Below are 17,523 nucleotides of genomic sequence, written 5' to 3'. Positions count from 1 at the left end.
CTTCTCCAGAGGAGGCACACCTGGATTTGCCTTCTTCAGAGGAGGCACACCATGATTTTCCTTCTTCAGAGGAGGCACACCTGGATTTGCCTTCTCCAGAGGAGGGACACCTGGATTTGCCTTCTCCAAAGGAGGAACACCTGGATTTGCCTTCTCCAGAGGAGGCACACCTGGATGAGTCTCTGGAGGAGGAACACAAGGTGCTTCTTTCAGAAGCGGAGCAGGAAGCAACTGAGCTGCTGTCCCGGGAGGGAATGTTGAGATGCATCAGAGGCTGCCAGGTACAATTAATAATTGAAATCTTACAAATACCACCTGTGGTTTCATTGAAGTAAATATTGAGGATGATGAATGTTGATATTATATAACACAAGGTTTAATAATGAAATAGTAAATGAGGGGCTGAGCTGTTGGATCTTTGGGCTGTTGCGTTTTATATTTTAATAATGTCGTATAATAGAATTAGACTTTACTTTATGTTGGGGTTAAAACATATTGTTACGGCTGTGTAAATTCGCAATACACCATAACGGGTCCTTAGATCAGTGAAGACGCTAAGTTTATGTGCAGATAGTTCCCCACCGTTGTTTAAAGGGATTTTTTGTGTTCACCGGGCTGCGACTCTTTGAGATAACAGTTTTTCTTTCCTATTGTTATTTTGAACAAACCTCCACACAAGCAACAAGCCGCGTTGAAAACCGTCGAACGAAAAAGGGAACCAAAAGTTTCCTTTTGGGCACGCGGATTTTTTCCCGCCAATTTTTCCCCGCGCTTGGTGTGGAGGAAAGGGGAGGGCAGCTCGCCGCCGATTTGTGGATGAACAGCGTGAGGCAGTCGGGGTGAGGGAAAGCCCCTTTTCGGGAACCTTCTCGAAGGGAGGTGGAGCCGAAAACGGGGAGGAGCGAAGGGCGGAGCCCGACGCTATATAAGGACCGCACGCGGGGCTCACTCTCTCTCTGTCTGGGTCGTCGACACCGTTCTCTCTCTGGTCCATGGGCTCTCTCTGTCTGGGTCGTCGATGCCGTTCTCTCTCTGGTCCATAAGCTCTCGCTGTCGGGGTCGAGTGCTCCTCTCTCTTGGTGGCCAGGGTCGAGCTCGCTCTCTCTCTCTCTCTGTCAGGGTCGAGTGCTCCTCTCACTTGGTGGCCAGGGTCGAGCTCGCTCTCTCTCTCTCTCTGGTCCGGAAGCCCTCTCTGCCTCTCCTTCTTCTCGGTGCAGCGCTCTCTCTCTCTCTCTCTCTGGTCCGGAAGCCCTCTCTGCCTCTCCTTCTTCTCAGTGCAGCGCTCTCTCTCTCTCTCTCTCTCTCTCTCTCTCTCTCTCTCTCTCTCTCTCTCTCTCTCTCTCTCTCTCTCTCTCTCTCTCTCTCTCTCTCTCTCTCTCTCTCTCTCTCTCTCTCCCCCTCTCTCGGTCCTGCGCTCGTGGTCCGGCGAGCAGCCTGTTGGTGGAGACGCGGACGGGAGGTGCAGCAGTGCCGGCTGCTTGGTGGACCTGCGCATCCGGACGAGGGGTGCCGGAGAGGGTTTGCCGGCCACGTGGGAGGCCGGAACCAGGCGCGACCACGCTGACGGTCGTGGGAGAGAGACTGCACGACCACTAAAGGGAGGTCTTTTCTTTAGTTTGTGTGTGTGTGTGTGTGTGTGGGGGTGACGCCGTGTCCGACAAGTAAACCTGTGTAAGTGCCTGTACATTGCTAATAATTATAGTCGGTGGTATTGCTTTCATTGCTTTCTTGCCTGTATCCATGTTTAATTTCGATTTGCCTTGCTTGTAAATACATGCATGATTCCTTGCTTGTGTTGTGTGTGTAATATGTGCTTGTTATAATAAATGTCCTTGTGTGAAATGTATCCCGTTCGTTGTCTTTTTCCCTTTTGAAAGTGCCATCTTGAGTCGCAGAATAAATTAGTAGTGGGTTTTGAACACCCTGGTAAAGAAGAGAATCTGATCCGTCGAGGTCAGCGATAACACCGCTCGGTAATCACTGTAGCACGGAACGGACCGCTTAAGCGGTTCGTGTCCTAGGCCGACCTGCGGCGAGGTACAATCGCCCGGTCGACTACTCGCGCAGGTACTTAGGTAGGTCGAATTTGGCGAGCAACCCTATCCTGCGTGGGTGGGCAATTGGCACAATCGTGGTGAGGTTAAACCCCCACCCGTGGCTGGCTCCTGGCGGTTGTTTCAGGAGGGTCACGACTGAATTGTCCGTCCGGTGGGCGCCGCGGTTGCGATTGGAGTTACGCAATCGCTCGCACGCCTGGCGGGCCAGAATTCATAACAAAATATCCATTGGTGTTCGTCACAGGGTTGTGAAAACGTCGGTTCGGCTCGGTTGGGTACAGTGGTAAGTATTGAGTAATGTTGATGTATTGTAATTATGTTAATGGCACAACTGTCATTTATGCAAACAGTTGCACTGCATTTGGTTTTAATTTATTTCTTCTCGAAATCTCTATTATTTTGGGATGGCTGGGAGAAACAATATCATATGATGTGATTCATGTGATTCAAGGAAAGGCAAGACAATTCATCGAGTAAATGTGTACTCGCCAAGGTGGACATCAGTGATGCTGATGGGCCGTCTATACATGTTCAAAGCATGTGTATAATGTGTAATGATGTAAACATGTGGTTATTTTTATTTCCGTTTTTTTTTTTTTTTTTGAACGTTTTTTATTGAACGTTGAAAAACCCTCACGTTTTTTGAATTTTTATATTGTTTCAGATTAAGGATATGAGATGGCAGAGGAAAAGTGATGATACATTGTTATTCCTCATTTCTATCGGACAATGATGAGATAACACCTTTAATATTGTTACGTCTGAGGGGGGGGGGGTATGCATTTAAAGGGTAATTAGGATGTTTAATTAGGTATGCCATGCTGTTCGAGTTTACCAGGATCTCGATGTAATAAGTAGCAATTCAGTGGTGATAAGTTGTCTCGTAAATGTCCATTTCTTTAAGGGGGAAATGATAATTGTCACGTAATTAGACAGGGAGACGGGTTAGGGTAAGTGTGTCTTATCTGCGTAAACCCCTTTTAGTATTCCCTGGAGGCTTGAAACTAAGATTCCCTGAATCTGATTCCCTGAAACTAAGATCCAGGCTTTCGGTGACATCTTGGATGCTGCTGTCCTGTTTGTGTCTGTTTGTGTTGAGGAGGTTGAGGTCGTGGAGAGATTCACTTACCTTGGCAGTGATATTCATGTCTCTGCTGGCTGCGAGTCAGAGGTCAATAGACGTCTGGGTCGGGCCTGGGGAGTCATGGATTCACTGGATCATGGGGTGTGACGCTGCCGGTACCTGTGCGGGAGGACGAAAGTCCGAGTCTTCAGTCCTTGGTACTTCCAGTCTTGCTTTATGGATGCGAGACTTGGACTCTGACCAAGGATGTGAGACGGAGACTTAATTCCTTTGGTACCAGGTCTCTTCGGAGAATCCTTGGCTATCGCTGGTCGGATTTTGTGTCCGACGAGCGGTTGCTGAGAGAGACTCGGATGAGATTTGTGACCTGCATAGTCCGTGAGCGTCAGTTGCGGCTGTATGGACATGTGGCTCGTTTTCCTGACGCTCATCCTGCTCACCAGATTCTCTCAGCGAGGGAGTCTCATGAGTGGAGCAGGCCAGTGGGCCGACCACGTGCCTCGTGGTTGCAGCAGGTTGACCATCATCTCAAGGAGATGGGGATGGGCCTGGCATCTACCCGGGGGATGGCCAGACGGAGGCCCCTGGAGTACCGGCGGAAAGTGGACGCAGCGACGTGCTGTTCTGGCACATGCTCCCATACCTGACCTGGCCTGAGCAATGAACCATCATGCAAACGGAATATATGCAAATTAGAAGATGAGAACTCTGAGTTTATTGGTGGTATAGTAACGCAGTATTTGTAGTATTATATAATGACGAAGTAGTAACAGAATATAAGGATTGTAATTACGTCTTTTTATGTCATTTTATGTCTGTTTACAAGAGTACTGTTCATGTTTACTTACTGCATTGAAAAATGTCTCAGAAATCAACAAATAACCACTAACTAGTGTATTCTTTTTCATGTAAACACATACTTTCAATAAATAACTCATTTATTGATATTATTAATGGTATAATTGCATTCCTTGTCCCAGAAAATGTGTGTTTAGACACCAAGATTGCTATCCTAAGTGGCATAGAAGCTGAGATAATGGCACTTATAGGTTTTTACATGGTGGCCATCCTCTATCTTGGGGACGTGGGTCCTACCAAAAATTTAAATCTTTGGCAATGGAGAGCACATGGAAAATATTTGGTGCTTTTATCCGGCGTGTCCCCAAAATTTTGTTGAGCCACCTGACTATGTCTGGTGCACATTCAAACAGGACAATTCTTAAGCTAACGTTTCCCTACTTGTACATCGAGATGGTGAACTACTCGCAAACGGACCACGCCACTCGATACATTCGTACCGACCCTGGTGATATCTAAACCCCCCCACCCCCCCAAACTTAATGATATTTTTTCAAAAGTTATTCACAAAGTGATGAATCATTGTCATGGGGTATGAAGGTGGGGGGATTTGATTGTTCACTCATTTAATGATTTCATTTTTCGTATTATATTTTTAATTCACAATTTGTCTTATCTCTGCTGCTTTTCTTTGTTCTTCTTCAGCTTGAGTTCAACATCATGAAGGACAAACTGGGAAGAAGTCGAATGCACGCGCATTGTGTCCCAAGCCTTTTGCACAATTAACATTGAGACTGAAAAAATATCACAAGAGGAAGACCACATACAAACGTTGGAAGGATTTTGCGTGTTGGTCAGAATTAAGTGAAAATGTAATGGAGTTGGACAATTCAAGTCAGGGGAGGACCCTGTTGCACTTGGTGACACCCGCAAATGGAGATAATAACCAACGTGAGAAGCTGTATACGTGTCCTGAGTGTTCTAAGGAATTTCATCAGCTATTGGGTGTAAGGGAGGACCATGACCTAGAAATGTGATGATGACCATGGTGTGAGTGTTGTGAAGATGTATGAGTCCCACTCGATCCCGCACAACTTGACATGTGCAGCAAGGGCATGATGTCCGCATAATTTTGGGGCAAGCAAATTTGAAAATTGGCTCCCCAGGTAACGCTGGATCTATTAGCATCCACTGGGGGAGGCGGTCAAGTGTAAATATCCTGTGAATAGTGTCGTTAAGGCTTAGAGTAGGAATGTAAAGTATAAGTGTTGTGTTTTTGTGGAACCTTTTGTTTCCCCTCCCCAGATCACTGGAAGAGTGCTGGGCAAGAGCGATGATCCAGAGGATGGAGTGCAACTTCGCTCAGTGCTCTCATGTGATAAAATAAAAATAAAAAATAAAAAAACGAATGATTGTTTAGGCGAGGATAAGGCCATAAGGGGGTAGTACATTAAGCAGGATAGGTAAGTTAGCTGCGACTCGCTGCCCATTGCCCCTCCTACTTGATTTCGTTTGGTTAATTAGGTGTGAGTCAGTAAGTGTTAAGGCTGGTACGGTAGCGCCTGTGATATACCTTGCAGGAGCTGCGGTACCAGAGGAGGGGGCAGTGTTACGTTTGAGGGGGGGGTATGTATTCAAAGGGTAATTAGGATGTTTAATTAGGTATGCCATGCTGTTCGAGTTTACCAGGATCTCGATTTAATAAGCAGCAATTCAGTGGTAATAAGTTGTCTAGTAAATGTTCATTTCTTCAAGGGGGAAATGATAATTGTCACGTAATTAGATAGGGACACGGGATAGGGTAAGTGTGTCTGCGTAAACCCCTTTTGGTATTCTCTGGAGGCTGGCCGTGACGTCACAGGACAGTGCTGCGGATGGCTCCGCCCCGTGATCACGATTGGCGGAAGGCGACGGCGGTGGGCCAATAAAACGGCTCGATTGGAAGTGACGAGGACCAAGGATAAAAAGGTTCTGTTCGGGGTCGAAAAGGAAGAGGAAGAAGATCGGGACAAAAAGATCGTGTTTTTTTGGTGTGGAGGCTGTTGCGCGGAGAGCGTGCTTGTTGTTGTGCTGATTCGATCGTGTTCTTCATCGTGTCTTGGAGCCTTGCTGAGCCTCGTGCCTCACCTTGGTTGGCTCTGGGGTTCTGCTGACTCGGAGTACGGGGTCGAACGGCGGGCGGACCTGCCTCCCTCTCCTGCTCGCAATTTGTCGCCAGAACTGGTTCCCTGGCGGCTGTGAGCGGACTTGGGCCAGGACCAGGAGGTCGACAGCACCACGGTTTCTCCTGCCCCCCCTGACGAGAGCAAGGCCAGCTCGTCCGACGCTGATCCAGGGACAGTTGCGTCCACACCACAGGCCAGCCTGACCAGCAGAAATAGCTACGTTGTGTGTGTGTGTGTGTGTGTGTGTGTGTGTGTACTTGGCACCTTAGAGGGTTTGAGATCTGTATATTCATTGGAATTGTCTGTGTTTTCCCCACGCCCGATCCCACACCATCCCGTCGAATCGCCCCGGATCCCTTTTCGTGCCGAGTGAGTCTTGTTATTTCTGGATAATAATAAAAACAAATAAACATCATCAACTCAGTGAAAAGTGACTCGTGCCACCTTCCTCGTCCCGTTTGCGGAAGAGCGATTAGAACCGCCATGTTTGGGTTATAAACAAATAAACCGCCTCCATCGTTTCGGCTCATTCTACGTTGGCGGGACTGTTCAAGTTCCGTGGACGTCACAATATTAAATATTGTTTTCTCTGGAACCACTTACCCGATCAAAGCGAAACTTTGTGACTGTCATCTGCAGAAAGTCCCATGTTGTACCAAAGGCGGACATGTGGGTACCCGGTCATCACTGCCAGCAGTTATAAAGTGGCAGTTCTAGTTTTTGTTTGTTTTTTTTGCAGACAGCCAAAAGGCAATGCATCTGCGCGACAAAAGAACTGGACGACATGATCCGTTCTAAATATCCAAACGAAATTAAAAACAAAAAAAGAAAAAAATTATCTGAGTAAAATTACGTGTGTGAATATTTATATATTGTTGCGGATTTGGAAAGCTATCACACTCATCATTCAGGTCCTTGAGCTCAGTTATATCGGAAAGTACATGTCGCCAGTTCGGGTCCCGACCCAAGTCAAATGGGCAATGAAATGTTCCTGCGCTGTGATTTATTATAAGAGTCAGGTTTTCTTTGAGTTCATTTTTACACCACCGCCAGCGCCACCGACATTATCGCCGACCACACCGCATCTCCCTCACCTGCATTACCATCCTCCAATTGGCCAACGCGGGGTTTGCCACCCGTTTTGGCGAATGAGAGGAATGCGAGGGTGCATGTGCAGAAGGTCGTCCGGTGTGAAGAAGGTGGAGCTCGGGGAGTGGCTCCGCGGCGGCCCTCGTCCAATCGAGATGAAGCGGTCGGCGGAGCCACAAAACTCCCCCGCTGGAGACTCCACCCAGAGGGATGGGAGCGCCCCGCCCACCTGTCCAATGGCGAGCGGACAAGGAGTCGAACGGTGTTTCCTGTCCAATGGGAGAGCGAGCGGGGAGGAGACAAGCGTTCGACTGAGCGGGAGGGGGTGGATATAAGGGTCCTGAGGAGATTATCGTCGTCGGCTCTCTTGAAGTTGCTCTGGTACAGTTCTGTCTTCTCCTCCCGCTTCTTCGCTTCCCGGCTCATCACTTTGGCCTCTCCGGCAACCGGCCTCGTCCCGGCTCCAGAGCCTACGTCACATTCCTTTGAGCCTGACAAGTACGGCGACACCAGCCCCAATAGAAGGGGACGTCCAGCCGCGCGAAGCGGCCAGGTAGCCTGCCGCCCCCTGGCTCTCACAGCCGGACTGTCCTCCTCGGCTGGAGAGCCGCAATAAAGACCCAAGAGGGTCCATTTCTGTGTGTGCGTGTGTGTGTGTGTGTGTGTGTGTGTGTGTGTGTGTGTGTGTGTATGTGTGTGTGTGTGTATGTGTGTGTGTGTGTGTCCGTGGGCCCGTCTGGGAAGGAGTGAATTGTTTTCGTGCCTTTGCTGTATAAACTTGTATTTCTTATATTCGGTATAACTCTGCCTTAAGTGCTCCCCTCATTCCCCCATTGCATTATAAATAAACCCCCCATTTGTTCAATGTTTTCAGCTCGTTCGTGTCAATTCTTTCATTGACTGAGCGTGTCGCGTGCTGGGAAAATTAGCAAGGCGGTTGTGCCGCGGTAAGGGGACATCGGGACCGACGGTTCTTGGCGATTAAACCGCTCGGAATCGCACATGGATCGAGCTCGCGAAGCGGCTCGTCTCTGTACGAGTTCCGTCGAGGGTGTGAAGACTCGGTAGATCGCCACGTGGTCTCTCGGTATTTTGAAGATTTGGCAAATAACCCTGTACCACGTGGTGGAAATATTGACGCTTCACGGTCCAAAACAAAGGACCCCTCGACTCCGGACTTATCCAGGGCGACGATCTGAATTCCGGGCGACTCTACTGCTCAATCTGGTGGTCGAGCTCGTCGGCTGACGTCCCGGCCCAAGCAACAACATAACATCATGTGACACCTCTTCCTTCTCTAAGCCAACATCGCCACCTACATATCCATATAACATCACGTGATGCTTCTTCCTTCTTTGAGCCAACATCGACACCTACATGTATGTATAACATCACGTGATGCTTCTTCCTTCTATGAGCCAACATCGCCACCTCCATGTCCATATAACATCACGTGATGCTTCTTCCTTCTTTGAGCCAACATCGACACCTACATGTATATATAACATCACATGATGCTTCTTCCTTCTATGAGCCAACATCGCCACCTCCATGTCCATATAACATCACGTGATGCTTCTTCCTTCTTTGAGCCAACATCGACACCTACATGTATATATAACATCATGTGATGCTTCTTCCTTCTATGAGCCCACATCACCACCTACATGTCCATATAACATCATGTGATGCTTCTTCCTTCTATGAGCCAACATGACCACCTCCATGTCCATATAACATCATGTGATGCTTCTTCCTTCTATGAGCCAACATCGCCACCGACATGTCCATTGAACATCACGTGATGCTTCTTCTTTATTTGAGCCAACATCGCCACCTACATGTCCATATAACATCATGTGATGCTTCTTCCTTCCATGAGCCAACATCGCCACCTACATGTCCATATAACATCATGTAATGCTTCTTCCTTCTCTGAGCCAATATCGCCACCTTCATGTCCATATAACATCATGTGATGCTTCTTCCTTTTATGAGTCAACATCGCCACCTACATGTCCATATAACATCATGTGATGCTCCTTCCTTCTATGAGCCAACATCGCCACCTTCATGTCCATATAACATCATGTGATGCTCCTTCCTTTTACGAGTCAACATCACCACCTACATGTCCATATAACATCATGTGATGCTCCTTCCTTTTACGAGTCAACATCACCACCTACATGTCCATATAACATCATGTGATGCTCCTTCCTTTTACGAGTCAACATCACCACCTACATGTCCATATAACATCATGTGATGCTCCTTCCTTTTACGAGTCAACATCACCACCTACATGTCCATATAACATCATGTGATGCTTCTTCCTTCTATGAGCCAACAGCACCACCAACATGTCCATATAACATCATGTAATGCTTCTTCTTTATTTGAGCCAACATCACCACCTACATGTCCATATAACATCATGTGATGCTCCTTCCTTTTACGAGTCAACATCACCACCTACATGTCCATATAACATCATGTGATGCTCCTTCCTTTTACGAGTCAACATCACCACCTACATGTATATATAACATCATGTGATGCTTCTTCCTTCTATGAGCCAACATCACCACCTCCATGTCCATATAACATCATGTGATGCTTCTTCCTTCTATGAGCCAACATGACCACCTCCATGTCCATATAACATCATGTGATGCTTCTTCCTTCTATGAGCCAACATCGCCACCGACATGTCCATTGAACATCACGTGATGCTTCTTCTTTATTTGAGCCAACATCGCCACCTACATGTCCATATAACATCATGTGATGCTTCTTCCTTCCATGAGCCAACATCGCCACCTACATGTCCATATAACATCATGTAATGCTTCTTCCTTCTCTGAGCCAATATCGCCACCTTCATGTCCATATAACATCATGTGATGCTTCTTCCTTTTATGAGTCAACATCGCCACCTACATGTCCATATAACATCATGTGATGCTTCTTCCTTCTATGAGCCAACAGCACCACCTACATGTCCATATAACATCATGTGATGCTTCTTCCTTCTATGAGCCAACAGCACCACCTACATGTCCATATAACATCACGTGATGCTTCTTCCTTCTATGAGCCAACATCGACACCTACATGTCCATATTACATCACGTGATGCTTCTTCCTTCTATGAGCCACAGGGACACGGACAGACGGTGCGAGATGACAATACCTTGTTGTTAAAAACGTGTGTGAACCCCTGATTATATATTTGAATGTTGTGCACGCACGTCCTGCTCTTTAATTAAGTTATTTGTAAAATTTTAATCTTTTTGTGCCCTTTTAATAAAACATTTTTTGAATAAAAACCTGTGTCGTGTCATTGAATGAATCCATGTGATGAAAAGGTTCGAGTATTGTCCCTTGTACATGTTACAGGGAACAATGGAGGAAGTTTACAGATGGAATTGTTACTCAAATAACCTTCATGAACCAATGAAACCTCCTCTGGAAATGAGTCAAAATACCCAAAACACCTTGTAAACACACACACACACACACACACACACACACACACACACACACACACACACACACACACACACACACACACACACACATACATACACACACATACACAACACACATATACACACACACACACACACACACACATACATACACACACATACACAACACACATATACACACACACACACACACACACACACACACACACACACACACACACACACACACACACACACACACACATATACACACACATACACATGAACACACACACACATGTACACACACACACACACACGTACACACACACACACGTCAAATATCACACTCATTGAACTTCAAATGTTTGAATATTGTGCACTCAGATGATGACAAATGTTCATTGTTATATTTCCACCATAAAGATGTTTTAAATGAATATACACTCCCTCATTAACATATTTCATACACACTACTTTATATTAAAATCGGTGTGTGAATAATTATCCATGATAAGTGTGTTTTTATAAACACATTCTCTGTAAACATGGGGGGAGGGGCAGCGTTTCCTCCACCGAACAACCACATCACCCCTCGTCTCCAAGGCCTGTCCGAGGCCACGCCCACCCGAGTGAAACCACGCCCACCCCAGTTAAACTGCGCCCAAACCAGAGTTAAACCACGCCCACACCCGATTTAAACTACGCTCACACCCGAGTTAAACTACGCCCACACCCGATTTAAACCACGCCCACACCCGATTTAAACTACGCTCACACCCGAGTTAAACTATGCCCACACCCGATTTAAACTACGCCCACACCCGAATGGATAACGCTCGAACCGAGTTGGTTCTGTTCAGGATCCACCAAGACGAACCAAACGTTAAATAATGAACATGGAGATTCACCAAGACTCATGATTTAAACATCACACGAAGGGGAAAAAGGTCTAAAGAGAAACGAGGGATCGAGGAGGGAAATACAAAATGGCGGGAAGGGAAGAGGTGAATATAAAATGGCGGTTACAGCGTCTCAGCCTCCTCCCTCACACAAGGGGATCTTTGATACAGGGGAACATTTCACCCATCGTTCCTGTAATATATCAACACCAGGTCTAAACAATCGATATTTATCGGTTTAATCTTATTGGGGAAGGTGGAGAGGGGAGAACATGGCGACAGGAACAGAGACATCCGTTTGGGACAAGTCTGACCGTAACGAGCCCTCTCAGCATCCTCCATCTTCACCGGGATGTCCCAGGAGGTGTGAACGAGGCCGATGGACTGAACGGGCCCGTTCCATGGTCCATGTCTCTGTGGACCCTTCGTCGAACACGACACGACCCTCACCACGAACACACGACTCTGTTGGACAATATGCACCTCCGCTCTCATTGGCCCACGTGACCAGCGCTGGCCACGCCCTTTTACACAACTCGTGCCGACTCACTCACTCGTTCGCGCTGGCCACGCCCTCCCCGTACTGATATCAATCCGCGACGGAGAACGGGAGGGTGAGAGGAGGGAGGGAGGGAGGACAAGATGAAGGAATATCAGTGAGAGGGAAGGAGGATCGAGGAGTTCTCTCACAAGGAACTTCACCCAAGGAGGCCATGATGTCCTTCAATCCTCTCAGTTAAAAATAAAAAGATAATTCGAGTCTCCTGATCCGGATCATCACCAAAACCGAATCACTTCGTCCTTGTCACACACCCAAACACTCATGGTTCCACACATGTCCGAGATATGGTTGCAGACGCACGCACGAGGTTCGGACTCAGTCCAACGGAGGATAATAATTATAATAATTAGAGTTATCTTTCAATACAAGCGGAAATTCGGTTCATCAAAGCCGATGTTATCGTTCCCAACCTGTGGTTCTGTGTCCGTGTTCGATATTTATATAATTGTGAGTAAACCGGCTTGCGAGCTCCATGTACGAGACTCAGGCGGGAATCGAATTGCGCATGCGCGCTGTGACGTCACGCACTCCCAACGAGAAGCTCCGCCCCTCGACCTCGAGATTCTCTTAAACTTGCGGTGTCATTCCTCGATTCCTGATGTTCCGAGTTCCCTCATCTTGTTAGATTTTCGTGGGGCAGATGGGCAAATCAATTGTGCAATTCATGACTAAAGCATGAAAGTTCTAACATACCATCGACATACCATAAGGTTTCTTTTCAGACGTGGAGCCATTCTGTGTTTGACCTTTAATGACCTTGAGAGGTCAATGACCTTGAACATCGAAGATAACTGTTTTTTACCATCCCATCCTTCATTATAAACATGTTGAACGATGTAAACAATGCATGTTTATTCCAATAAAGATGTGTATATATCCTACAGAGTGTTTGTGGTTAATTTCAGGTACTTTGATGATCTAAATCATTTAATTTTCATTGGTCCAACACATTTAAATGTGATATTTTCACGTAAAATCATCTTCGATTGCGCTAACACTATTTATGCTTTGTGTGTTTTAGACAGCCTGTCAGACTCATCCTGGAGGTTCTGCTAACAGCTATCCTTAGATTATAGAACTGTTTAACAACTGGTGGTGGCAAGCCTGAAGAAACTATATTCACAGGGTAGTGGAGGACGCTGTCACCATGTCAAAACGCCATGTCTTGATAGATCCAACTCAACCTTGCAGCACATCCAAACAACCCAAGCCACCTTGCCTAACTAACTGGAAGCTTTGTATTCTTTGCCAAGCAGAAACATGGGATGCCTTGCAGTGTCCAGCCAAATCCAGCAAGAAACCTGTGGGTAGCGGTTCTGTGTCATTGGCAAAGGACCTCCTCCAGTTTCAGGACATTGGCCACATGCCGACTGAGCTGAATCTGGACAGATTGGACGATGGAGGTGGCGTCGAGGCCACGCTGATTGCACACAGTGCTCTATGGCATAAAACCTGCCGGTTAAAGTACAACCAAACAAAGCTTCAGCGACTAGTACAGCGGAGTTCAAGTGGTGGTTCGACTGTTCACACACGGTCTGCTCACAGCCACGTGAAGCTCACAGAGCCTGTGTGTTTCTTCTGCAATGAGTCAGCTGGCTCTGAAGGCCGACATGAAGCGTCAACCAAACAGAGAGACACGAATGTTCGGAAGTGTGCCTTAGAGCTGGAGGACACGGAGCTGCTGGCCAAACTTGCCCCAGGGGACATGATTGCCCTCGACGCCAAGTATCACCGCAACTGCCTCCGCATTCTCTACAACAGAGCCAGACAAGCTGCCTCCAAGGATGAGTATGGGGATGATGCTCGTCTGCAAGGCATCGCCTTTGCTGAGTTGGTGGCATTCATGGAGGACACGCGTGGCGACGATTGTGCTCCTGTTTTCAAGCTGGCAGACCTGGGTGACCTGTCCAAGGTCCGACTGGAACAGCTGGGTGCCACAGTGGAGACTCGGATTCATACCACCAGATTGAAGATCCGACTCGTGTCTGCCTTCCCTGACCTAAGAGCACATTCACAAGGGAGAGACACACTTCTGACGTTTGTAGAAGACATTGGAGATGCTCTCAGGAAGGCCTGTGACCATGACAGTGATGCCATGCATTTAGTGCGAGTAGCACAGGTGCTGCGCAAAGAGATGTTCGACACCAAGTTCGCCTTTGATGGATCATTCCAGCCCGAATGTCAGAAAGCAGCGGTTCCACCAACACTCTTGGCTCTGGTGAACATGATTCAGGATGGGGCCAACATCAAACACCAGACCAGCTGGTGGACACAGCCACCACAACTGCCGCCCAAACAGTGTCACAGCTGCTGGTCTTCAACAGTGTCAAACATGCACGAGCAGTGAAGTCATCAAGCACCTTGCGTCACAGCCGTGACCGTGAAACTCCACTTCCACTCTACATTGCACTGAAAGTCCATGCTGTCACACGCAAGAGGGGGCTCATTGACACACTCTTCCATCTCGAGATGTGTGTCTCATATGACCGCCTCCTACAAGTGTCATCCGACATCACCAATGGAGTTTGCCAACGCTTCAGGATGGAAGATGTTGTGCAGAAAGGGAGCACAAAAGTGACCATACGCACGGTCGACACTGATGTTGTGGTATTGGCTGTGGCTGCATTCCTGAAGATAAAGCCGGAAGAAATGTGGATAGCTCTTGGTGCTGGCGTCAGTTTCAGGTACATTGGTGTACACAAAGTGGTTGGCAAGCTGGATCCAAGAACCTGTGCCACTCTCCCAGTCTTCCATGCAATCACAGGATGCGACACTGTCTCTGCATTCGGCGGCAGGGGGAAAGAAGACTGCCTGGGACACGTGGACGGCTATCCCTGAAGTGACTGAGGCCTTTGAAGAGCTCTCACGGGTGCCAGGTGTTGTGAGCGAGCTGCCAATGTCACTGGTGGAGTGCTTCGTGGTGCTGATGTACGACAGAACCAGCGACACCATGGAGGTAAATGAAGCGAGGAAACAGCTCTTCACTCAGAAGTCCAGGACCCTGGAGAATATCCCACCCACACAGGCTGCTCTGAGGCAACACATCATGCGTGCCACCTACCAGGCCAACATCTGGAACCAGGCGTTAGTTCCTGACCCTGATCTCGCAAGCCCTTCTGATTGGGGATGGGTAAAGGATGCAACAGGATGGCAGACACTCTGGACCACCCTTCCAGAAGCATCACAATCCTGCTCCGAACTGATACACTGTGGGTGCAAGCAGGGGTGCACGGGGCGCTGCAAGTGCAACAAGGCAGCCCTCATGTGCACTGCCCTGTGCTCATGTTCAGGAGACTGTGAGATCATCTACAGAGGACAAACATGGACAAACATGGCCTGAAATATATTACTATCTCCCTGTCCATCACTATTCTTCAGATAATTGATACAGATGCATGCATGTTAAACTTGTTTAATCCAGCCAAAATAAACACTAGCTGAGGTCATTGTTTGCATCTAAAATGTAACCTGTAGGATATATGTGGAGTCTAAGTAAGAGGTATGTGCAGCAACGGGTAAAATAGCTTTTAAAAAAGTGGTGTATATTGAGGTTTTTCCTGCGATAATGCCAAAAATGAAGATTTTTCATCGTACAAGGTCAATGACCTCTTATAGGGCTCAGAAGTCAAATCTGAAGTGGCTCCACGTCTGAAAATAAACTTTATGGTATCTACAAACACTGCTGAAAATTTCATGCTTTAGTCATAAAATGCACCATACATTCCATATATGAGGTTATCTGCCCCACTATTGATTACAATTGGTGGAAAAACAATAAAAGGAGACAAAGAGGTCACGTGTCGTTTGTGGTTGAATAAAATTGAAGTAAAATCGAGAAGTAAAATCAATATGGCCGCCGAGTAAGGGATGGGAGATAAACTCGTCCTACATGGGGTCTCATGGTGGTTCATGTGTCCTGTAAGAATGAGATAAACACCATTGGGGTCATCGCTCCACATTGGAATACGGGGATGAAGGGAACATGTTCAAGATTTCAACAAAACACGTGGTGTGGTTGATTCAGAGATCACGTGGTGTGGTTGTTTCAGAGATCACGTGGTGTGGTTGTTACAGAGATCACGTGGTGTGGTTGTTACAAAGATCACGTGGTGTGGTTGTTACGGAGATCACGTGGTGTGGTTGTTACAGAGATCACGTGGTGTGGTTGTTACAGAGATCATGTGGTGTGGTTGTTACAGAGATCACGTGGTGTTGTTACAGAGATCACGTGGTGTGGTTGTTACGGAGATCACGTGGTGTGGTTGTTACAGAGATTACATGGTGTGGTTGTTACAGAGATCACGTAGTGTGGTTGTTACAGAGATCACGTGGTGTGGTTGTTGCAGAGATCATGTGGTGTGGTTGTTACAGAGATCACGTGGTGTGGTTGTTACATTTCTGAGTTGTAACAGTTGGCCTATTTGCTTTCCAATTTATTCTTCAACTTCTTACTGTGATATTTATCGGTACTTTCCAGTACTTTGAATGGTAGGATTTGATTCGGATTGTTTTCATTGGTATACAAGGTGTCCATAAACTACCGTTCCAAATTCAGACCGTAATAAAAATAATTAATAAAATAGGATACAATAATGTGGTTTGATGCTTGTGTATGAACGAACATTTCTCATTTTTTCTCAGTTCAGTCGACCGAACGAAGCGGCCCAACCGAAGGATAAGCAGAAGATCTCTGAACTCAAGTGACTGTTCTTTATTTGCTTGATTGTACATCGGTAGCCAGTCAAGAGAAGGAAATCTAGAGGAATTTTTCAAGCACGAGAATCATAAATTTCCACCATCATTATCTGCAGCAGGGAAACTGAGGCAAGGAAAGAAATCTGATCTCCTTGGATGTCTTGAATCTTGCGGAAAATCAGCCCACTTGAATACCTCAACTGCTGAAGGAGGAATACTTGATGGTGCTGCAGTGGTGCACTTTCTGCCAGTTGGAGAATCCAGGACCTTTGGGGAATATGCCAGGGAGTATTTGTACCATGTGTAGTTTCAGAGCTGGAAAGGTTTCTTCGAGTCGATATTGTTTGGGATGTTTATCAGAGAAACACTTTGAAGCTCACAGCAAGAGAAAATAGAGGGACAGGGGCTCGTAGACGTGTGTCTCCAAATGTGAATCTGCCAGGCAATAGGAAAAACTTCCTTCGCAATGATGACAACAAGGATGAACTGTTCCAGTTCCTAGGTGCTGAGAGTGTGTCAAAGGACACTGGCGACAGGGTTATCATATCCACTGTTCATGAGTCAGTTGTCAGCTCTAATATGAACCACAACTTGGATGGACTGCAGCCTTGCTCACATGAGGAGGCTGACACCAGGATTCTACTCCATGTGAAAGATGCCCTGAATTCTGGTTTTAAAGATGTGATGATCAGGACTGT

The 17,523-nt window shown here is 47.0% G+C and overlaps 1 pseudogene; it reads left to right on the top strand.

The window, feature by feature from the left end:
* The first annotated feature begins 12,862 nt into the window (after nt 1–12,862).
* On the top strand, nt 12,863–15,207 carry LOC147007422 (uncharacterized; annotated as a pseudogene).
* The last annotated feature ends 2,316 nt before the right edge of the window (nt 15,208–17,523 follow it).

The sequence above is a fragment of the Eptatretus burgeri genome, unplaced genomic scaffold (genome assembly GCF_056783735.1).
Source record: "Eptatretus burgeri isolate ZD-2024b unplaced genomic scaffold, Ebu_testis_v1 Ebu_testis_scaffold_178, whole genome shotgun sequence".
Classification (NCBI taxonomy): Eukaryota; Metazoa; Chordata; class Myxini; order Myxiniformes; family Myxinidae; genus Eptatretus; species Eptatretus burgeri.
Note: the sequence above shows the minus strand (reverse complement) of the source record. Positions and strands in the feature narration are given on the sequence as shown.